Here is a 25,474-nt window from a genome sequence, read left to right as displayed (position 1 = left end):
AGAAGCCCGTGTGTGAGCACAGGTCACTCTCCAAACCGCCCCTCTCGGGAGCCTGTGCAGCCCACCACAGCCAGGGTCCCGTGATCCAGGGACAGCTTCCCCGGGAGAACGCACGGTGCGCCTCAGGCTGGTGCAACGTCATGATGGCCTCTGCCGCCGCAGGATCGCCCCGCCCTCCGTATCCCTCCCTGCACCCGGCCTGAGTGAGCCAGAGACCCCGAATCAGCTGGTCTTTTAACCCCGTCCTGTCTGAGCAGGAACAGACGCCCTCCCGGGACCTGCACGCAGAGGCGGGGCCAAATCCAAAGCTGAACCCCGGGAGCTGTGAGAACAAAGAAGAGAAAGGGAAATCTCTCCCAGCTCAGGAGCAGCGGATTAAATCTCCAGAATCAACTTGATGTGCCCTGCATCTGTGGAATACATGAAAAGACAACGAATCATCCCAAACTGAGGTGGTGGACTTTGGGAGCAATGACATATATATATATTTCTCTTTTCCCGTATGGATGACAGGGTCTTGGTGCTCCGGCCGGGCGTCAGGCCTGTGCCTCTGAGGTGGGAGAGCTGAGTTCAGGACACTGGTCCACAAGTAACCTCCTAGCTCCACGTATTGTCAAACTCCGAAAATCTACCAGAGATCTCCATCTCAATGCCAAGACCCACCTCAACTCAACGGCCAGCAAGCTCCAGTGCTGGACACCCCATGCCAAACAACTAGCAAGACAGGAACACAACCCCACCCATTAGCAGAGAGGCTGCCTAATATCATAATAAGGTCACAGACACCCCAAAACACACGACCAGATGAGGAACTGCCCACCAGAAAGACAAGATCCAGCCTCATCCACCAGAACACAGGCACTAGTCCCCTCCACCAGGAAGCCTACACAACCCACTGAACCAACCTTAGCCAATGGGGGCAGACACCAAAAACAATGGGAACTACAAACCTGCAGTCTGCAAAAAGGAGACCCCAAACACAGTAAGTTAAGCAAAATGAGAAGACAGAGAAGAACACAGTAGATGAAGGAGCAAGGTAAAAATCAAGCAGACCTAACAAATGAAGAGGAAATAGGCAGTCTACCTGAAAGAGAATTCAGAAAAATGATAGTAAAGATGATCCAAAATCTTGGAAATATAATGGAGAAAATACAAGAAACATATAACAAGGACCTAGAAGAACTCAAGAGCAAACAAGCAATGATGAACACACAATAAATGAAATTAAATGTTCTCTAGATGGGATCAATAGCAGAATAACTGAGGCAGAAGAACGGATAAGTGACCTGGAAGATAAAATAGTGGCAATAACTACTGCAGAGCAGAATAAAGAAAAAAGAATGAAAAGAATTGAGGACAGTCTCAGAGACCTCTGGGACAACATTAAACGCACCAACATTCGAATTATAGGGGTTCCAGAAGAAGAAGAGAAAAAGAAAGGGACTGAGAAAATATTTGAAGAGATTATAGTTGAAAACTTCCATAATATGGGAAAGGAAATAGTTAATCAAGTCCAGGAAGCACAGAGAATCCCATACAGGATAAATCCAAGGAGAAACACTCCAAGACACATATTAATCAAGTTATCAAAAATTAGATACAAAGAAAAAATATTAAAAGCAGCAAGGGAAAAACAACAAATAGCATACAAGGGAATCCCCATAAGGTTAACAACAGAAACTCTGCAAGCCAGAAAGGAGTGGCAGAACATAATTAAAGTGATGAAAGGGAAAAACCTACAACCAAGATTACTCTACCCAGCAAGGATCTCATTCAGATTTGATGGAGAAATTAAAGCCTTTACAGACAAGCAAAAGTTAAGAGAATTCAGAAGCACCATACCAGCTTTACAACAAATGCTAGAGGAACTTCTCTAGGTAGGAAACACAAGAGAAGGAAAAGACCTACAAAAACAAACCCCAAACAATTAAGAAAATGGTAACAGGAACACACATATCGATAATTACCTTAAATGTAAATGGATTAAATTCTCCCACCAAAAGACATAGACTGGCTGAATGGATACAAAAACAAGGCCTGTATATATGCTGTCTACAGGAGACCCACTTCAGACCTGGGACACATACAGACTGAAAGTGAGGGGATGGAAAAAGATATTCCATGCAAATGGAAATCAACAGAAAGCTGGAGTAGCAGTTCTCATATCAGACAAAATAGACTTTAAAACAAAGACTATTACAAGAGACAAAGAGGGACACTACATAATGGTCAAGGGATCAATCCAAGAAGAAGATATAACAATTGTAAATATTTATGCATCCAACATAGGAGCACCTCAATACATAAGGCAAATACTAACAGCCAAAAAAGGGGAACTTGACAGTAACACGATTACAGTAGGGGACTTTAACACCCCACTTTCACCAATGGACAGATCATCCAAAATGAAAATAAATAAGGAAACACAAGCTTTAAATGATACATTAAACAAGATGGACTTAATTGATATTTATAGGACATTCCATCCAAAAACAACAGAATGCACTTTCTGCTGAAGTGCTCATGGATCATTCTCCAGGATAGATCGTATCTTGGGTCACAAATCAAGCCTTGGTAATTTTAAGAAAATTGAAATCGTATCCAGCATGTTTTCTGACCACAATGCTATGAAACTAGATATCAATTATAGGAAAATATCTGTAAAAAATACAACACATGGAGGCTAAACAATACACTACTTAATAACCAAAAGATCACTGAAGAAATCAAAGAGGAAATCAAAAAATACCTAGAAACAAATGACAATGAAAACACGATGACCCAAAACCTATGGGATGCAGCAAAAGCAATTCTAAGAGGGAAGTTTATAGCAATGCAATCCTACCTTAAGAAACAAAGAACATCTCAAATAAAAAACCTAACCTTACACCTAAAGCAATTAGAAAAAGAAGAACAAAAAACCCCCAAAGTTAGCAGAAGGAAAGAAATCATAAAGATCAGATTAGTAATAAGGGAAAAAGAAATGGAGGAAAAATAGCAAAGATCAATAAAACTAAAAGCTGATTCTTTGAGAAGATAAACAAAATTCATAAACCATTAGCCAGACTCATCAAGAAAAAAGGGGAGAAGACAAAGCAATAGAATTAGAAATGAAAAAGGAGAAGTAACAACTGACACTGCAGAAATACAAAGGATCATGAGAGATTACTACAAGCAACTATATGCCAATAAAATGGACAACCTGGAAGAAATGGACAAATTCTTAGAAATGCACAACCTTCTGAGACTGAACCAGGAAGAAATAGAAAATATGAACAGACCAATCACAAGCACTGAAATTGAAACTGTGATTAAAAATCTTCCAAAAAACAAAAGCCCAAGACCAGATGGCTTCACAGGCGAATTCTATCAAACATTTAGAGACGAGCTAATACCTATCCTTCTCAAACTCTTCCAAAATATAACAGAGGGTGGAGCACTCCCCAACTCATTCTACAAGGCCACCATCACCCTGATACCAAAACCAGAAAAAGATGTCACAAAGAAAGAAAACTACAGGCCAATATCACTGATGAACATACATGCAAAAATCCTCAACAAAATACTAACAAACAGAATCCAACAGCAACATTAAAAGGATCGTACACCATGATGAAGTGGGGTTTATCCCAGAAATGCAAGCGTTCTTCAATATACGCAAATCAATCAATGTGATACAAGAATAAAAACCATATGATCACGTCAATAGATGCAGGAAAAGCTTTGGCAAAATTCAACACCCATTTATGATAAAAACCCTCCAGAAAGTAGGCAGAGAGGGAACTTACCTCAACAGAATAAAGGACATATATGACAAACCCACAGCTAACATCGTCCTCAATGGTGAAAAACTGAAACCATTTCCTCTAAGATCAGGAACAAGACAAGGTTGCCCACTCTCACCACTATTATTCAACATAGTTTTAGAAGTTTTAACCACAGCAGTCAGCGAAGAAAAAGAAATAAAAGGAATCCAAATTGGAAAAGAAGAAGCAAAGCTGTCTTTGTTTGCAGATGACATGATACTATACATAGAGAACCCTAAGATGCTACCAGAAAACTACTAGAGCTAATCAATGGATTTGGTAAAGTAGCAGGATACAATATTAATGTACAGAAATCTCTTGCATTCCTATACACTAATGATGAAAAATCTGAAAGTGGAATTAAGGAAACACTCCCATTTACCACTGCAACAAAAAGAATAAAATACCTAGGAATAAACCTACCTAAGGAGATAAAAGACCTGTATGCGGAAAATTATAAGACACTGATGAAAGAAATTAAAGATGATACAAATAGATGGAGAGATATACAATTATCTTGGATTGGAAGAATCAACATTGTGAAAATGACTATACTACCCAAAGCAATCTACAGATTCAATGCAATCCCTATCAAACTCCCACTGGCATTTTTCACAGAACTAGAACAAACAGTCTCACAGTTTGTATGGAAATACAAAAGACCCCGAATAGTCAAAGCAATCTTGAGAACGAAAAATGGAGCTGGAGGAATCTGGCTCCCTGACTTCAGACTATACTACAAAGCTACAGTAATCAAGACAGTATGGTACTGGCACAAAAACAGAAATATAGATCAATGGAACAGGATAGAAAGCCCAGAGATAAACCCACGCACATATGGTCACCTTATTTTTGATAAAGGAGGCAAGAATATACAATGGGGAAAAGACAGCCTGTTCAATAAGTGGTGCTGGGAAAACTGGACAGCTACATGTAAGAGAATGAGATTAGATCACTCCCTAACACCATACAGAAAAATAAACTCAAAATGGATTAGAGACCTAAATGTAAGGCCAGACACTATCAAACTCTTAGTGGGAAACATAGGCAGAACACTCTATGACATAAATCACAGCAAGATCCTTTTTGACCCACCTCCTAGAGAAATGGAAATAAAAACAAAACTAAACAAATGGGACCTATTGAAACTTAAAAGCTTTTGCACAGCAAAGTAATCCATAAACAAGATGAAAAGACAACCTTCAGAATGGGAGAAAATATTTACAAATGAAGCAACTGACAAAGGATTTATCTCCAAAATATACAAACAGCTCATGGAGCTCAATATCAAAAATCAAACAACCCAATCCAAAAATGGGCAGAAGGTCTAAACAGACATTTCTCCAAAGAAGATATACATATTGCCAACAAACACATGAAAGAATGCTCAACATCATTAATCATTAGAGAAATGCAAATCAAAACTATAATGAGACATCACCTCACACCGGTCAGAATGGCCATCATCAAAAAATCTACAAACAATAAATGCTGGAGAGGGTGTGGAGAAAAGGGAACCCTCTTGCAGTGTCGGTGGGAATGTTAATTGATACAGCCACTATGGGGAACAGTATGGAGGTTCCTTAAAGAACTAAAAATAGAACTACCATACGACCCAGCAATCCCACTCCTGGGCATATACCCTGAGAAAACCATAATTCAAAAAGAGTCATGTACCAAAATGTTCATTGCAGCTCTACTTACAATAGCCAGGACATGGAAGCAACCTAAGTGTCCATTGACAGATGAATGGGTAAAGAAGATGTGGCACATATATACAATGATGTATTACTCAGCCATAAAAAGAAATGAAATTGAGCTATTTGTAATGAGGTGGATGGACCTAGAGTCTGTCATACAGAGTGAAGTAAGTCAGAAAGAGAAAAACAAATACCATATGCTAACACATATATATGGAATCTAAAAAAAAAAAACAGGTCATGAAGAACGTAGGAGCAGGATGGGAATAAAGACGCAGGGAATGGACTTGAAGACACGGGGAGCGGGAAGGGTAAGCAGGGACAAAGTGAGAGAGTTGCATGGACATATATACACTACCAAATGTAAAACTGATAGCTAGTGAGAATCAGTCGCATAGCATAGGGTGATCAGCTCGGTGCTTTTTGACCACCTAGAGGGGTGGGATAAGGAGGGTGGGAGGGAGGGAGACGCAAGAGGGAAGAGTTATGGGAACATATGTATATGTGTAGCTGATTCACTTTGTTATAAAGCAGAAACTAACACACCATTGTAAAGCAATTATACTCCAGTAAAGATGTTAAAAAAAAAAAAAAAGACAAATGGGAGGACAGAACTGAGCTCTCAGGTCCAGTGATGGGGAATGATGCTGACACATGGTTACCCTAGACTTGAATTTGTTGGGAGGGGATACAGGAGTTTAGATCTCAGACATTTCAGAAACTTTCTTTCCTTTTTTCAGATTTAAAAGCCAAAACTATATAAATTGGTGAAATTTTCTCCCTTGAGAACTGATCAAGGCTATTTTAAACAGTGGGTTAGATCCAAGGCAATTTGCTTAATATTGTCATTATCTATATGAATTGCTGGTCTTTCTTCTGTAGTTTAAGTTCCTGTTACTTTTGAATGTTAATTATTGAGATTGCTTCAGTTTGTGTATGTGAATGCATATGTTAGATACGTACGTGTGTGTATTATTTTGGGATGGTATCCATTCTGCCCTCCTATATTTCTTTCTTAATCTTGATTACAATCTGCAAGACAGATGACCTGGAAGCAGTTTCCATCCATCTTCCTCTGGTTCATTCATTCGAAAAATATTTGAGTGCCTCTCTTGAGCCCAGTGCTGTGCTATGTGTTCATTCAAATTTATTTAGGTCAATAATTATTGTACACTCTATATATTTGGTAGATACTACCTGGATGAATAATGCACCCTCCCTGGACCCAAGAAAATCAGTTTTGTTAGATAGAAACATTTAAATTTTAGGAAAAATCAGTTGGCAGTTTTGCATGGATAAAATATGGAGATAGCTTCTTTAACTTGCTGCTTGTGAAAACCTCATCTTGTGTATTTATAGATTCTACTTAATCCAAGTGAACTAGGAAAATGTTACTTTTAAAGCATTCTCTTTTTTATTTTACCTCTTTCTGAAACACTTTAGGGTCTAATGTCTCCTTTCCCTTTAGCATTTAGCAAATAAAACATAAGTATGATTTCCCATATACATAAATGATCCATGCCAAAAATTAAGGAATTTTATCTTGTGTCCTCATAGTGGGGAATGTTGCAGGTAGTCATATTTTCCAAGATCCTGTAAGGATTTGACAGGACATAAAGGAACAAGGCCCAGGTATTTGCTGGATAGCTTAGGTTTACTTTAAATATAGAAAAATACCACCAATAGAAAATAAGTGGGGAAAACTGAAATCTAGAATTTTTTTTTTTTTTTTTTTTTAGGACTGCAGTGTTCTTATTTTCAAAGATACTTAGTAATGTGAATGAAGCAACATGATACTGCCTGCTAGAGATTGTAAGGAAATCTGCTGGAGTGATCGAGATAGAATTATGAGTCGTTCATAACTTATTTGCTTTAAGAAAAGGATGCTTTCAGATTATAATACCAATAGTAATCATAAGTTGTACCACTGAGTGTTTAGTGTATGCCAGGAACTTCTCTAAGTATATTGTTAACTCTAATCTTCATGGCAATCTGCTATGAAGTGTGTATTACTAGGATCTGCATTTTACAGATAAGAAAATGGAGGCACAGTAAGGTTAAGTAATTTGTCCAGGTCACAACAATGGTGAGACAAGATTCGAACCCAGAAGGACTGACTCTGTAAAGTCCGTGGTCCTAAGCTTTACTACCTCCTGTTTGCCTTTTGATTACAACAGTATGAACATTTGCACTATCCATCTTGTTTTCCATAATATTTTTAATCTTTTAATTCATTTAGAAAATCTTATTTTTTTTATAGATTGTGAAAATGCCACCCAAGACATTGCCCAATATATTAAAAGATTAGTGGAGTCCAAATTTACAAATTGCAAGATGGGATATTTTTATTGATGGCGATTTGCATTCTGAAATAGTTATACTGTTTGCATATGTCTAAAAAGTATTATTAAACAAGGAGAGAGAGAGAGAGAGAGAGAGAGAGAGAGAGAGAGGACTTCATATACACACAAAACTCCACAGTGATAAATTGGGTAATTCACAGTGATGTCTAATCTTCTTAGGGAATGGACTGTTTTCTTCTAGTCTTTGAATGTTCATACTGATATTTAGAGTAGTATATCCTCATTGACCCCTTCCATTAGATGGTGGTCTAAAATTATGCTTCCGTTGCTCTTCTGTCCTCCCTCGGGAAGGGAAAGATGATGAATTCAGCATAAAGCTGGACCTCACTGTATAAGTACGTAGCCTGACTGCTGAGCGCATCAGGATAACTTTCATGATACATAGAGGTAACACAATGGAAATCACAGTTTAGAAATCCAATTTATCTTGCTGTGAATAGAATTGCCTCCAATCCTGATGACAATTAGTTTTGTTCCATAACACTGTTATAGAAATGTGACATTGAAAAACTACTTGTAATCTACTGAAGCATTCGTCTACCGTGAGTTCATGCCATGGAGGGAAAAAATCCCCATATAAGTGTTAATTCCACTTATGTGAAAAAACATAAAAGGGTTTTTCACAAAGAGCGGCCACAAGGTCAGGGTATGACTGCTGAGGTAATGAAGTGAAGGCTTCCCTGAAACTTTTAGTTGCTTATACATTCTATTAAAGCTGCAAAATTCTGCTGATTCTTTTTTCTCAAAATCACTGGGGTTGCGGCTCAGTCACATTATGGATTAAGCGAGGAGTGATGCCAGCCTTTAATGTTTCCTGGAACTGCATAGAGCCTGCCACTGATGCTCTTGGCTGGCCTTGACTTTCCTCTTTGGTTCCAGCATCCTCTTCCTCTTCTTCTAACATTGCCGGTCAAGTCCATTCAGTACTTATACTATTGTGTTGAAAATCCTCAAATTGCACTTTCACATTCACTGTGAGAATAAAACGCCCCCTGGTATAGAGTACTCTAGAAAAAAAAAAAAAACAACCCTGAAATATGGGTAACTTATTTGCCTCTGTAGGCAAACACGTATCAAAAGAAAAGTCTGTAGTTTGATAAGATTGGACTCAGACATCTTGCAGCTCAACTGTATGTGTGTTTATTGATCACTACAGGAGCTTGGAGAGATCTGGAGCAGGGCTGACTTGGGTGGGAATCCAAGTGCCACCATTTACCAGCTGTGTGGGCCGGTGCACATACTTGTTTGGCAAATAGTTCTGAATGTGAGTTTCTTCATTGGTAAATGGGGAATAATAGCTATCTTACATGGTTATTGTGGAATTAGATGTTATGTATACAGTGTGCTTAGTATATCCTGAGTGTTAAGTGCTAGCTGTTATTATCAGGCTATGTGACTTTGTTCCCACCCTTAAGGAGATTGTTCTGGAAGAAGAGAGAAAGCATGCGCATAAATATCTGTGCTTCAAGGCAGAAGGGATGAAGGCCATGAAGGAGCCTCAGAATGTCTTGATGTGCGTGCTATGGAGAGAGCCTATTGGCTGGGATATGGCCATAACCTCTTAACTGGTCTCCCTGACTCTTATCTTGCCCCCTGCAATTTACTCTTCATAAAACAGCCGTGTCCTTTCTTAAATGCAAATCCTCCCATGGTTTCACATTCCCTTTGAGATAAATTGTTCAGTATATGAACTCTGCTTAATTCTCCAACTTAGTATCTTTCCCTCTACCTTTCTCATTCCCAAACATACATTGCATGTGCTATCTCTACTAAGTTTTTTTTTAGTTCTGTATTAGTCAGCGTTCTCCGGAGAAACAGAACCAAATATGTATACGCACATACTCACACACATTTATTTTTATATACACACATACATGCAACATGCAGTTGACCTTGAACAATGCGGGAGTTAGGGGCGCCGACCCTTGCACAGTCAAAAATCTAAGTACAACTTCACAGTCAGTCCCCTGTATCCTCAGTGCCAAATCCCCAATTCAAGCAACCTCGGGCTGTTTAGTGCTATAGTATTCATTGAAAAAAATCCCCATATAAGTGGACCCATGCTGTTCAAACTCATGTTGTTCAAGGTCAATTGTGTATGTATGTGTGTATATATATATAAATATATATATATAAAACAAATGATGATGATGATGATGAATTGGCTCACATAATTATAGAGGCTGAGAAGTCCTCAGATCTGCAGTCATCAAGCTGGAGATCCAGGAGAACCAGTGCTACAGTTTCAGTCTGAATCAAAGGCTGGGGAACTAGGATAGCTGATGGTGAAAGTTCCAGTCTGAGGGCAGGAAAAGACTAATGTCCAATCTCAAAATGTCAGGCAAGTGAAATTCTCTTTTACTCAGCCTTTTTTGTTCTATTTAGGTCTTCAGTTGATTGGATAAGGCTCTTGCACATTAGGGAGGGCAGTCTGCTTTACTCAGTCTATCAACTCAAATGTCAATCTCATCTAGGAACACCCTCACAAACATAGTAATGTTTGGCCAAATATCTGGGCACCTCATGGCCCAATCAAGTGGACACATAAAATTAACTATCACAAGTTTTAAGAACATGGCTTATTCTCATTTACTGCTGTTCTTTTGCACTTGCTGTTCCCTATGCCTGGACTGTGCTTGGTCTCCCGACCCCTAGCTCATTCCTACTGGATCTTCAGGTCTCAGTGTGCAAGTCACTCCTTCCAGACTGGGGTAGGTCCCTCTCCTGTGGTACTCTCCAGCTTCCCTATCAGAACTTGCTTCTCTGTGCACTGTAATTTCCTGTTTACTTGTCTCTGTCACAGAGAACTTGTCAAGAGCTTGTCTTTATTGCTTCTGTAATATATCTCCTGTGTTTAATGCAGGATCCAGCACATTGAAGTCACCCAATAGTTGTTCATTGAATGAGTGAATAGATTTAGGGAAGGAGGTGGAAGTTGATGTGGGTCTTAGGGGAAGGAAGATTTCATAAGAAGTATAATGTCCAATTTGGGAAAAACAAGTACAGGGAATACCAAAATACTCACCAGGGAATTAAGACTTCAGATGTTTGTAGAGAGATTCTGAAAGCCAGCAGTCATTTTCTATACCCAAAATAATTGTAGTCATCATAAAGTAGTCTCCAGGAGGCAAGGGGCTTTGTTTTTCATCATATTTTAAGAAACTTTACTCTTAAATTTTTATGTATGAAAAATTAGAAGATATAGAAGTTGAAAAATAGTATAATGAAGCTCTGTATACTCACCTTAAACAATTATTAACATTGCCACATTTGCTGCTGCTTCTTTTTTTTTTGGCTGAAGAATTTTAAAGCAAATCCTGGACAATCTGATATTTTTTGCCCCTAAATATTTAAATGTAGTTATACATTATTTATTTATTTATTTTTGGCTGCACTGGGTCTTCATTGCTGTGCCCGGGCTTTCTCTAGTTGTGGCCAGCGGGGGGCTACTCTTCATTGTAGAGCACTGACTTCTCACTGTGGTGGCTTCTCTTGTTGTGGAGCCTGGGCTCTAGAGCGCGGGCTCAGTAGTTGTGGTGCAGGGGCTTAGTTGCTCCGCGGCATGTGGGATCTTCCCGGACAAGGGCTCAAACCCGTGTCCTCTGCATTGGCAGGTGGATTCTTAACCACTGTGCCACCAGGGGAACCCTAAATGTATTTATATATCTTTAAAAATAAGAATATCTTCTTCTTAAAAAAAAATTAATTAATTAATTTTTGGCTGCATTGGGTCTTTGTTGCTGTGCACGGGCTTTCTCTAGTTGCAGCAAGCAGGGGCTACTCTTTGTTGCGGTGCACGGGCTTCTCATTGCAGTGGCTTCTCGTGTTGTGGAGCCCGGGCTCTAGGCACGGGCTTCAGTAGTAGTGGCACGTGGGCTTCAGTAGTTGTGGCTCACGGGCTCTAGAGTGCAGGCTCAGTAGTTGTGGCACACGGCCTTAGTTGCTCCGTGGCATGTGGGATCTTCCTGGACCAGGGCTCGAACCCGTGTCCCCTGCATTGACAGGCGGATTCTTAACCACTGTGCCACTGGGGAAGTCCCAAGAATATCTTCTTAACCACTGTATCACATAATAATGGCATAAATAATGGCATTATAGCCCCCCCAAATTAGCATTATTTCCTTAGTGTCATTTAATATCCAGTCCATGTTTGAATTTCTCAAAAATGTCCTTTTTTATTTTAACAAGTGGTTTGTTTGAGGTAGAATGCAAATAAGGCAAACACATCTGATTGTTTTGTCTCTTGAGTCCTTTAAAATCTTTAACAGTATCCTTACCACCCTTTTTACTCATGTCATTGACTTGTTGAAAAGTCCGGGTTAGTTGTCATGGAGAATAGCCCTCATTCTGATTTGTCTGATTGTTTCTGAATGGTAGATTTTAACCTGTTCTTCTTTCCCTTGTATTTTCCATAAACTGGAAGTTAAAGTCTTAAGTTCAGATTCAACATTTTGACAAGAATATGTCATAGGTGGAGTTGGGTACTTCATATTATATCAGGATGTACATATTGTCCTCTGGTTTTAGGGATGCTAAGAGTGATCATCTGATCCTTCTGTTGTAAAGTTGCATGTTCCCCCTTATAATCAGTGAGGTGTTACTTTGGTACCCCATGGATATCTGGTTATCATTATCCTTTTACCTAATTGTTTTGCCAACTATTGATGGTTGCCTGAACAATGATTCTATTAAGGGTTGCAAATGGTGATTTTCTAATGCTATAATTCCTGCTATATTTATCAGTTGGAAGTCTTCTGAAAAGAAGAGCTTTCTTTCATCAATTAGAGCTATTTGGTATTCCAAAATAAAGTCTTTTTTTTAAAGACAGGCAAGATAAATTCTAAATTTATTCTCTTCAAAGAGCTTTTTAAAAAGTTCATCATGGATTTTTATATATTCATTGTATTTCAACCGATTGCAATCATTATTCTCTTTGATGTTCAAATTGTCCCATTTCTGGCCAGTCAGAGTTCCCTTAAGTTGGTTTCTGTGACTTGTTGACAAGTCCCTTTAAACTTTGATGGTTTCCTTGCTTTCTAGAGCAACAAAATGTTCCAAACTCATCTTGTATTATTTCCTGCCCTAGGCCTGGAATCCGCTTTTCTCCAAGGAGTCCTGGTTCTTTTTAGTGGTTTGTAATATTTGAGTCCCAAATATGGTCAGTAGGGGTGCTCATTACTGGGCTTTTGTGGCTTTCAAGCCTTTTCAGTAGACAAGAGCTGAGTAATGTGCATTGAAAAAGCCCATGAGTTCATTCTGAAATTTCCAATTCAAATTTAACTTTGTAGAGTTTTTACTTAAAAAATTACACATTTGGATCTTTTCTGAAAACCTTGATTCTTAATAACAGCAATATACTTTTCTATAGCATTATCATACTACATATATGAATAGTTAAAAATAACTACACCAATATTACTACCAGCAATTAGATTACTAAATAGAAGTTAAGGGATTTTTTTCTTTTTGTCTTTAGAATATATTTCATTAAATAAGTATGGCCAAATACTGTGTTTTAAAGCCATTTAATTATTTATTTTCTCTGTGTGGTATATTATCTTTTCTAATGACTTATACACCTCTACTAATGAGTCTTCATTATACTTGAATTCTAATAGAATTAGTTCCTGGGGGGAGGGGCACTGGAGATTAGAGTTGCATTCTAAATCAATTAGTTAGAGCAACACAAAAGCAGAGAAAAAATCTGTTATGTAAATATGTGGTCACACAACAGATTCAATCTTACTGAGCCTTGTCAGGGAGTGGAGAACAGCAGATGTAGAATTTTCCTGCCAATGTGAATTATTTGGCTTCCTGGGTAATATCAGACTTCTGCAGGTTTCTTAATACACACCAAACTATGGATACTACCAGATTTCCTTTCACCTACTTGGTTTCCAGGTCATGTTGGTGTAAGCATGTATTGAACAAAAGGTTGGGAATGTGGTTAGGTTAGAAGCAAAGAAGGCAGTTGTCTTTCACCAGTGTTGAAAGTGGGAATGAAGAAGATGCCTGGTGATTTTGCTGCTCCAATGGTGTACCCTTTGAGTACAGCTAGGGTAGGAAGAGTGAGAGAGAAGTCAGATGAATTTTAGGGAAAAAGAGATGGAAAGAAAGGAAGGAGGTGTAGGAAGATAAAAATTACAGTAGTACTTCTTTACTGTACCAGACACTGGCTAGACAATTTAATTAGTTTAAGTAGTTCTCAGAACTCAGATCACTTTCACACTGTCTCTTTAAAATGGACCAGAGGGTGTATATTGCCAATACCATTTTAGCAAAAGTTTTTAGCGTCTTGGGTCTGGTATAACATAGTGATCTTTTTTAAACATTTTCTTAGACTAGATATATACTTTGGGTTGAGGCTGAGACCAAGTCTCTCATTCAGTGTTTTTGTAGAGAAATAATTAGGAACATCAGTATTATAATCACTTTCATTTTATTTTCCCAAGCCCCTAGCCTAGGGTCTGGCACATAATAAGTGCTCAATAAATGTTTGTTGAATGATTGAATTGCCCAAGTACTTTTCAAACCCTTCCAACCCCAAGATGGAAGGGGGAACTAAAAATATACTCATGAAAATTTTATCCAGGCACACAATTAGATTAAGAGATATACCGATTGGAAATGCTGTAAATGTTGAAATAAGTGTATGCTCTCTACCAAAGTAAAAGGAAATATCACAAAAATCTGTGGATAATATAATAAGCTTTCAGTGCTAAAAGGAGCCTTGGAAATCATCCAAATCCTCGTTTTGTAGATAAGGACCCGGAGGATCAGACATGATTGTGACTTGCGCAGGGCCTCACCCTGGTAAGGGGCAGAGTCAGCTGGACCTGGTTTTCTGATTCCTCCATTCAGGTACATACTCCAGCCTAAGATCACGCCTAATGTCCAGGCGAGGACAGAGAGGAAGAACTGACTTTCACATTCACTGAACTCCATATAATTAGTTTGAGAACACTCGGAGAAATCAGGCCATTTCCTGAGATGAGAATTAAGTCCATAAGTTATGCATTTCAGAAAATAAATGAGAAAATACAGCAGATCAAAATAAGCTGGTTTAAACTGAGAACCACATACAGAATAGTCTCTCAGTAGACCAGATAGATCCTGCAATATTAGAGACATTTTTGCAACGATGACATAAAACTATTGGGATGTCTGGGAGAGAGTTAGTCTTCCATCCCACCAAGAGTTGAATAGAATGACTGGTTCTATTTTCAGTTTCCCTCATTTTCATTATGTGTTTGGGATGGGCAATCACAATCTTAGTTATTTCTGTTTTGGGTAAAGGTTGGAGGACAAAACTAACGATGTCATCAGAGGAAGCACACAGAGAGTATTTACCATCCTGGAGCTCAGTCAACTGAAAAATTTGCTAGCACATCACTCCTAGGGTGATGAGCTTGGTGGGAGCTGAGAGTAGCAATGAGTTGTGCCAGCTACCCACTGAGGGTGACAGTTTAAAAACAATGGACTGAAAAATGTCATAAATTTGAAAAACAATGAACTGCCTGGTATCAGGGTTTAGAGATTGATGGGACTGGTGCCTGGAAAGCCAGAAAGAAGGAGTGTAGAAATCCACACCATTTTAACATTCAAAATGTCCCTTGCAAATGATTCACTAACAGCCATGTAGGTATATATGTGTATATACACGTATACATACACGCATACATTGTTTATATTGTTTTCTCTCTGTGTTTAAAATGCTCAGGAGCTGAAACTTGTTTGGAAATGTTCAGTCAAACGAAATGGTTCCTTTTGCAATATGCAGTTAGTTTTGGTAGCTCAAACTGCCTTTAACTTTCTTTTCCCTTTCTCCCTGTGTCATTAAAGGTGAAGGGCAAGCAGGAGAGAGAGGGTTTTAACTTGTTCTGGTGCTCTCCCAGCGGAACTGCTGCATGCAGCCTTAAAGGCTCTGTGTTGCACGACATAGATTATGGTGCGATGGTGCTCCCACCGCCCAAAGTGGTGCAGTGGGGCTGCCAGTCTAACGTAGCCGGAGGGGGATTTGGGGTTTGGAAGTGTATCAGTTAGCTATTGCTGCTTAATAACTCCAAACTTTGTGGTTTCAAACAAAAGCCATTTATTATATTTCATGAATTTGGTGCTGCTGATCTTGATTATGTGATCAGCTGGTGGGTAGGCTGGTGGCTGGTGGACCTAGGATGACCTTGACAGGGACAGTTCATCTGTCCTTCCTGTGTTTGTCACATTCCTCCAGCAGGTTAGCTCAGGCTTGTTCTCATGTTAGTGGCAGTTCATGTATAAGCGTTTTTTTAGCTTCTGCTCAGTCATATTTGCTGCTTTCTCATTCTCAAAGCACATCACGTGGCCAAGTCCAGAGGCAAGGTGAGAAGGCAACTACCAAAGGGTGTGGATACAGGGAGGTGTGAAAAATTGGGACTCAGTGCAATCAGTTTGATGAAGTGAGTTAGCAAACAAAAGGCTCAGGAGAGACTGTTGTGGATGCCAACAGTCATTAATGTTCAAATCAGTCATGTTTTACTTTGGAGTTTGTGTTTATTCATTTATTCATCCATCCAGCATTTATTAGTGGACTATCATGTTTAGACACTGTTCTAGAGGCTGGGACAAACTTTGTGTTTAAAATGGTTACCTGACAGGACAGGATTTTCTTTGCAACTGTCACCTTCTATTTCTTTTCTCATCTTAGGTATGAAGGGGGTCTTTTGTAGATTGGAATAAAGAGGTAGAGATTTTTATTAATGTAGTAGTAAGTTTGCTCTAAGATATTGTCAATGTAAACCGAGGAAGATGTGAAGGTCCTGAAGCCTCTTTACACAGGAATATTGGCCCACTTGTGTGGAGCTGGGACTTGGAAGGAGGGGAAGGGGGTAGAAAAGGACCAATGAGATGCAGTGGGGCAGAGAGAGAGGGAAGAGGGAGGAAATCCAGAGAGAGAGAGTGGAACTTCAGATGCTTATCTGAGGTGGACGGAATTAACTGAAGGATGACATTATGGGAAAGCAAAGACGTTTTGCATCTTCCTCTGGGTTCCGTGTGTGTGCATACTCAGCGAATGCTTTTCTGTAATATGTTGTCGTAATGTGATCTCTCAGACACTATGGGATTAACAGAGGCATTTCATTATGTGGGAATATTGAAGAGTTAATCATTTAGCTTGCTCTGTTCTTCCCCTCACATCCCCTTACACCTACCGAGACTTCCCTTCATCCTTATCACTTGCCAGTCACCGTCAACTTTCTTTGGCCTTAGGGGTCTCCCCCTTAACCAGGACCTTGATTATTAGTCATTTTAATTTGCCTCTGTAGAATTCTAGAATTCTCATCTACTTGATCTTTATCCTTCAACAACCTTCACACATCCTAGCTTCCAGCAGACTATCTTGATTCTGATTTCATTCTTTCATGGGACATTTAGGGAGCTCCAATGATCATGTGAGGCAGGGTGGCTACAGACAATACTGTGCAAATAATAACAATTGAGTGCTTATTATGGAAGCACTCAGTAAGCATTACTATTCTAAGCACTTTTGCTTGTATACACTCAACCTCACAACAATGATGATTATCCTCATTATAGATGAGGAAATGGAAGCACAGAGAGGTCAGATAACTTGCTCGAAATAACGGAATTGGTGGCAGAGCTGGGATTTGAATCCAAGTGGTCAGGCACAACCACACTCGATAAATAAGGGCCACTCCTGACTGCAGGGAGTGACAGTGCCTTCATTTTCTCTTCCTTTCTTCTCTCACCATAACCTCTCATTGCTTCAAACATTTTCTGCCTTCATCCATTCTTAAGAAAAGCTCCATTTATATATATGATGTTTTAATTCCTCTCTCTACCATTTCCTTCCCTCCTGTCCTCACCTCCTATGAGACCTCGCTCTTTTCATTAGCTTGGCTTTTACTTCTATCTTCTCTCAATTCATCTCTGCTAGTTCCTTCCCCTCAGTCAGCAAATATACTTAGCATTAGAAAACAAACTATCCTCTAACTTGTTACTTTCTTGAATGACAAAATAAAAAAAATTGAACCTTTAATAATCCACCACTTGATGGAATCTCTCTCCTGGGGCCTCTGAAGATCACATCAAAGCTGACCATCTTTCCTCAGTCATGCTCCCTCCGTCACGTCTCTGAATATACATTCCTACTTCTCTGATTGTGTTTTTCTGTTTCCATAACTGTTTTTATTCCTTCTCTTCTTACCTATCAGTGGGCATTGCCCAATGTTCTGTGCTGTGAGCTTTTCCCTAATGTTTTTACTTTCTCCCTCAGAGATAATGTGGTCATATAATTTATTGCCCAAACTGGGAAATTGTTGTCTGGGACAAATGTGAAACTGGATGTGATGCCAGGGCAGTAGGAGCAAACCAGGATGGCAGCCTTTCCCCAGTCTCTCTCAGTTCCACATTTCCAACCCCTTACTGCTGGTCTCTATGTATGTTCAGGGCTTCAAGCTCCACATATCCTAAACCACACCCTTCATATTTTTCCTTCCTTTTCTAACCAACTATTCCTGATTTCATTACTTTTGCCATCTTGCAGTGACTGAGACTTGAAAACTTGGGTCATTTCTGAATGTTTCCCATACACACTGTCAATGACATCAGTGTCTAGGTCTACTGATTTGGCTTTTATGTTTCCCCCTCTTGTTCCTTCCTTTCCATTTTTAAAAAAAAATAAATTTCTTTATTTTTTGGCTGTGTTGGGTTTTTATTGCTAGGCATGGGCTTTCTCTAGTTGCGGCGAGCGGGGGCTACTCTATGTTGTGGTGCATTGGCTTCTCATTGCAGTGGCTTCTCTTGTTGAGGAGCATGGGCTCTAGGTGTGTGGGCTTCAGTAGTTGTGGCACGCAGGCTCCGTAGTTGTGGCTCATGGGCTCTAGAGCATAGGTTTGGTAGTTGCGGCGCATTTGCTTAGTTGCTCTGTGGCATGTGGGATCTTTCCAGACCAGGGCTTGAACCCGTGTACCCTGAATTGGCAAGTGGATTCTTAACCACTACGCTACCAGGGAAGTCCCCTTTCCTTTCCATTTTCAGTGCTACTATTTTAGTTCAGGCTTTTATCACTTCAAGCCAGTACTATTTTTGTAGCCTAATCCCAAACAAACTTTTTAAACTGAGTCTTCTACTTATCCCAGAACTCTATGCATATCTAATCCAGACCCTTTACTGTCTGCTGTCCTGAATAGAATACTTTGGCTTTCAGTAGTTTGATTATGATGTGTCTAGGTGTGAATGTCTTTGAGTTTATCCCACTTGAAGTTTGTTGAGTTTCTTGGAGGTGATTAATGTTTTTTTCCTTCAAATTTGGCCGTTATTTTTACAAATATTGTATCTGTCCTTTTTTCTCTGTTTTCTCCTTCTGTGGCTCATATTATGTGTGTATTGGTATGTTTGATGGTGTCCCTCAGTCTCCGAGGCTCTGTTCATTTTTTCTTTATTCTTTTTATATCTGTTCCTCAGACTAGATAATTTCTTTTTTTAAATGTTTTACTTTATTTTATTTAATTTTAAAAATTGAAGTATAGTTGATTTACAATGTTGTGTTAATTACTGCTGTACAGCAAAGTGATTCAATTATACATATATATGTATATTCTTTTTGAAAATATATATTCTTTTTCATTATGGTTTATCACAAGATATTGAATATAGTTCTCTGTGCTATACAGTAGGACCTTGTTCTTTATTCATTCTATATGTAATAGCTTACATCTGCTAACCCCAACCTCCCACTCCATCCCTCCCACAACCCTCTCCCTCATGGCAACCACAAGTCTGTTCTCTATGTCTGTGATTCTGTTTCTGTTTCATAGATATGTTCGTTTGTGTCATATTTTACTTTTTAAAAATTTTTATTTATTTTTACTTTTTATACAGCAGGTTCTTATTAGTCATCCATTTTATACACATCAGTGTATACATGTCAATCCCAATCACCCAATTCATCACACCCCCCCAAACCCCCCTGCCGCTTTCCCCCCTTGGTGTCCATACGTTTGTTCTCTACATCTGTGTCTCAATTTCTGCCCTGCAAACCGGTTCATCTGTACCATTTTTCTAGGTTCCACATATATGCGTTAGTATACGATATTTGTGTTTCTCTTTCTGACTTACTTCACTCTGTATGGCAGTCTCTAGATCCATCCACGTCTCAACAAATGACCCAATTTCGTTCCTTTTTATGGCTGAGCAATATTCCATTGTATATATGTACCACATCTTCTTTATCCATTCATCTGTTGATGGGCATTTAGGTAGCTTCCATGACCTGGCTATCGTATATAGTGTTGCAATGAACATTGGGGTGCATGTGTCTTTTTGAATTATGGTTTTCTCTGGGTATATGCCCAGTAGTGGGATTGCTGGATCATATGATAATTCTATTTTTAGTTCTTTTTTTTTTCTTTTGCGGTACGCGGGCCTCTCACTGCTGTGGCCTCTCCCATTGTGGAGCACAGGCTCTGGATGTGCAGGCTCAGTGGCTATGGCCTCACAGGCCCAGCTGCTCCGCGGCATGTGGGATCCTCCTGGACTGGGGCACGAACCTGTGTCCCCTACATCGGCAGGCGGACTCTCAACCACTGTGCCACCAGGGAAGCCCATATTTTTGGTTCTTTTAAGGAACCTCCAAAGTGTTCTGCATAGTGGCTGTATCAATTTACATTCCCACCAACAGTGCAAGAGGATTCCCTTTTCTCCACACCCTCTCCAGCATTTGTTGTTTGTAGATTTTCTTTTTAAAAAAAAAAAAAACTTTATTTATTTTTTTTTGGCTGTGTTGAGTCTTCATTTCTGTGCGAGGGCTTTCTCTAGTTGTGGCAAGCGGGGGCCACTCTTCATCGCGGTGTGTGGGCCTCTCAGTATCGTGGCCTCTCGTTGTGGAGCACAGGCTCCAGATGCGCAGGCTCAGTAGTTGTGGCGCACAGGCCTAGTTGCTCTGCAGCATGTGGGATCTTCCCAGACCAGGGCTCGAACCCATGTCCCGTGCATTAGCAGGCAGATTCTCAACCACTGAACCACCAGGGAAGCCCCGTTTGTAGATTTTCTGATGATGCCCATTGTAACTGGTGTGAGGGGATACCTCATTGTAGTTTTGATTTGCATTTCTCTAATAATTAGTGATGTTGAGCAGCTCTTCATGTGCTTCGTGGCCATCTGTATGTCTTGTTTGGAGAAATGTCTATTTAGGTCTTCTGCCCATTTTTGGATTAGGTTGTTTGTTTTTTTAATATTGAGTTGCATGAGCTGTTTGTATACTTTGGAGATTAATCCTTTGTCCATTGATTCATCTACAAATATTTTCTCCCATTCTGAGGGTTGTCTTTTCATCTTGTTTATGGTTTCCTTTGCTGTGCAAAAGCTTTGAAGTTTCACTACATCCCATTTGTTTATTTTTGTTTTTATTTCCATTACTCTAGGAGGTGGATCAAAAAAGATCTTGTTGTGATTTATGTCAAAGACTGTTCTTCCTATGTTTTCCTCTAAGAGTTTTAAAGTGTCCAGTCTTACATTTAGGTCTCTAATCCATTTTGAGTTTATTTTTCTGTATGGTGTTAGGGAGTGTTCTAATTTCATTCTTTTACATGTAGCTGTCCAGTTTTCCCAGCACCACTTATTGAAGAGACTGTCTATTCTCCATTGTATATCCTTGCCTCCTTTGTCATAGATTAGTTGACCATAGGTGCGTGGGTTTATCTCTGGGCTTTCTATCCTGTTCCATTGATCTATATTTCTGTTTTTGTGCCAGTACCATATTGTCTTGATTACTGTAGCTTTGTAGTATAGTCTGAAGTCAGGAAGTCTGATTCCTCCAGCCCTGTTTTTTTCCCCTAAAGACTGCTTTGGCTATTCGGGATCTTTTGTGTCTCCATACAAATTTTAAGATTTTTTGTTCTAGTTCTGTAAAAAAATGCCATTGGTAATTTGATAGGGATTGCATTGAATCTGTAGATTACTTTGGGTAGTATAGTCATTTTCACAATATTGATTCTTCCAGTGCAAGAACGTGGTATATCTCTCCATCTGTTGGTATCATCTTTAATTTCTTTCATCAGTGTCTTATAGTTTTCTGCATACAGGTCTTTTGTCTCCCTAGGTAGGTTTATTCCTAGGAATTTTATTCCTTTTCTTGAAATGGTAAATGGGAATGTTTCCTTAATTTCTTTTTCAGATTTTTCATCATTAGTGTATAGGAATGCAAGAGATTTCTGTGCATTAATTTTGTATCCTGCAGCTTTACCAGATTCATTGATTAGCTCTAGTAGTTTTCTGGTGGCATCTTTAGGATTCTCTATGTATGTCATCTGCAAACAGTGACAGTTTTACTTCTTCTTTTCCAATTTGTATTTCTTGTATTTCTTTTTCTTCTCCAATTGCCATGGCTAGGACTTCCAGAACTATGTTGAATAATGGGCGTGAGAGTGGACATCCTTGTCTTGTTCCTGATCTTAGAGGAAATGCTTTCAGTTTTTCACCATTGAGAATGATGTTTGCTGTCAGTTTGTCGTATATGGCCTTTATTATGTTGAGGTAGGTTCCCTCCTTGCCCACTTTCTGGAGAGTTTTTATCATAAATGAGCATTGAATTTTGTCAAAAACTTTTTGTGCATCTATTGAGATGGTCATATGGTTTTTATTCTTTAATTTGTTAATATGGTGTATCACATTGATTAATTTGCCTACATTGAAGAATCTTTGCATCCCTGGGATAAATCCCACTTGATCATGGTGTATGATCCTTTTAATGTGTTGTTGGATTCTGTTTGCTAGTATTTTGTTGAGGATTTTTGCATCTATATTCATGAGTGATATTGTATCACAATTGTATGTAGTGTCCTTCCTTGTCTCTTGTAACATTCTTTATTTTAAAGTCTATTTTATCTGATATGAGTATTGCTACTCCAGCTTTATTTTGATTTCCATTTGAACAGAATATCTTTTTCCATCCCCTCACTTTCATTCTGTATGTGTCCCTAGGTCTGAATTGGGTCTCTTGTAGACAGCATATATATGGGTCTTGTTTTTGTATCCATTCAGCAAGCCTGTGTCTTTTGGTTGGAGCATTTAATCCATTCACATTTAAGGTAATTATCAATATGTATGTTCCTATTACTATTTTCTTATTGTTTTGGGTTTGTTTTTGTAGGTCCGTTTCTTTTGTTTCCCACTTAGAGAAGTTCCTTTAGCATTTGTTGTAGAGCTGGTTTGCTGGTGCTGAATTCTCTTAGCTTTTGCTTGTCTGTAAAGCTTTTGATTTCTCCATTGAATATGAATGAGATCCTTGCCAGGTAGAGTAATCTTGGTTGTAAGTTTTTCTCTTTCATCACTTTAAGTATATCATGCCACTGCCTTCTGGCTTGTAGAGTTTCTGCTGAGAAATCAGCTGTTAACCTTATGGGACTTCCCTTTTATGTTAGTTGTCATTTTCCCTTGCTGCTTTCAATAATTTTTCTTTGTCTTTGATTTTTGCCAATTTGATTACTGTGTGTCTCGGCATGTTTCTCCTTGGGTTTATCCTGTATGGGACTCCCTGCGCTTCCTGGACTTGAGTGGCTATTCCCTTTCCCATGTTAGGGAAGTTTTTGACTCCAATCTCTTCAAATATTTTCTCGGGTCTTTTCTCTCTCTCTTCTCCTTCTGGGACCCCTGTAAGGCGAATGTTGTTGCATTTAATGTTGTCCCAGAAGTCTCTTAGGCTGTCTTCGTTTCTTTTCATTCTTTTTTCTTTATTCTGTTCCGCAGCAGTGAATTCCACCATTCTGTCTTCTAGGTCATTTATCCGTTCTTCTGCCTCAGTTATTCTGCTATTGATTCCTTTTAGTGTAGTTTTCATTTCAGTTATTGTATTGTTCATCTCTGTTTTTTGTTCTTTAATTCTTCTAGGTTTTTGTTAAACATTTCTTGCATCTTGTCGATATTTGCCTCCATTCTTTTTCTGAGGTCCTGGATCATCTTTACTATCATTATTCTGAATTCTTTTTCTGGAAGGTTGCCTATCTCCACTTCATTCAGTTGTTTTTCTGGGGTTTTATCTTGTTCCTTCATCTGGTACATATCCATCTGCCTTTTCATCTTGTCTATCTTTCTGTGAATGTGGTTTTTGTTCCACAAGCTGCAGGACTGCAGTTCTTGCTTCTGCTGTCTGCCCTCTCTGTGTCATATCTTAGATTCCACAAATAAGTGATATCATATGGTATTTGCCTTTCTCTTTCTAAGAGAAATGCCATCTAAATGACATTCTTAGTACTTAACATCTATCTATCTATCTATATACATACATATGTGTATATATATATATATAAAAATATATATATTTTTTCGGTGTGTGGGCCTCTCACTGTTGTGGCCTCTCCCGTTGCGGAGCACAGGCTCTGGATGCGCAGGCTCAGCGGCCATGGCTCACGGGCCTAGCCGCTCCGCGGCATGTGGGATCTTCCTGGACCGGGGCACGAACCCGCATCCCCTGCATCGGCAGGCGGACTCTCAACCACTTTGCCACCAGGGAAGCCCCTCAATATATATTTTATATATATTTATTATATTATTCTATTTTTTGCATATCTGTATCTCCTCTACTAAAATGAAAACTCTTTGTGTATAGTAACAATGTCCTGCACCCTCTTATTCCTCAAAGATTCAATATTATAGGCAACCTTCTGAAACTTTGCTGAATGAATCAATAAATAAGAGCATTGTTTTCATGGGCAATAAGCTCTTAGTTCCACACTAGGACTGACCAAGTAAAACTACTGGAATTTGGAAACTCATTGGTAAGTTGGAAATTGCCAGCAACTGCTTTCTTAATTAAGAAAGCAGTTAGTTTTGTAGAGATTTGAACCTAGAAAAATGACTCTAATTGTTTTCACAAATTATTTTCTTGAAAAGTGCTAAGTAGTAAAACCCTAGTGAAATGTGTAAATGAAGAAACTTTCATCTTAGATGCTTTGGGAGAAAGGAGGGAAAACATTGAACTGCAGAAAGATATATGTGCTGTTAGTTATTCATTTCTTTTTCACTTGAGATGATGGTTTTAGGTGAAATGTCAGCAGCTTTGTCATCATTCATCTCTTGAGTCTCAAAGCTGATAATTTACAGACTTTCTACTTTCCCTGGCATATGACCATTTGCCTCTTGTGCATAAAACAGGCGTGGGTTGCCAGGCCTGGTGACTCTGGCTCAGACAGATGGTGAAGTTATCCCTGGTCTCAGATACTCTTTGTGGTCTGTGGTGTGAGGTGGTTTCCTGGTTGGTAAATTGACATTCTCTTGCCCAGAGAAACTATGAGATGTTAAAGGAGTCTTGTGGGAGAGAAAGGTGCTATAGGATGTTAAAACATATGGGCACCACTCTAGTTCACTGCCAGAGAGAAATAGATTAAGTGAGCTCAGCAAGTTTCCAGTAGAATTCAGTTAATTGTCCTGCCTCACATGAAAGAAGCTTATTAGAAATTTGTTAGGTGATCATAGATTCTCTCTCTTAGTGCACTGTATAAATAGAGATTAGTTTTGGCTTATTTAAAAAGAGGTCTTTTCCAAACTTGTTTAACTGTTGGACCATATTTTCTTGGAGCATCTCTTGGGGTTGGTGTTCCACAGACTACAT

The 25,474-nt window shown here is 39.1% G+C and overlaps 1 pseudogene; it reads right to left on the bottom strand.

Moving 5' to 3' along the window:
• LOC115858770 (thymidylate synthase pseudogene) overlaps positions 1–25,474 on the bottom strand; it is a 195,061-nt pseudogene that overhangs the window by 3,293 nt on the left and 166,294 nt on the right.

The sequence above is a fragment of the Globicephala melas genome, chromosome 10 (assembly GCF_963455315.2).
Source record: "Globicephala melas chromosome 10, mGloMel1.2, whole genome shotgun sequence".
Classification (NCBI taxonomy): domain Eukaryota; kingdom Metazoa; phylum Chordata; class Mammalia; order Artiodactyla; family Delphinidae; genus Globicephala; species Globicephala melas.
Note: the sequence above shows the minus strand (reverse complement) of the source record. Positions and strands in the feature narration are given on the sequence as shown.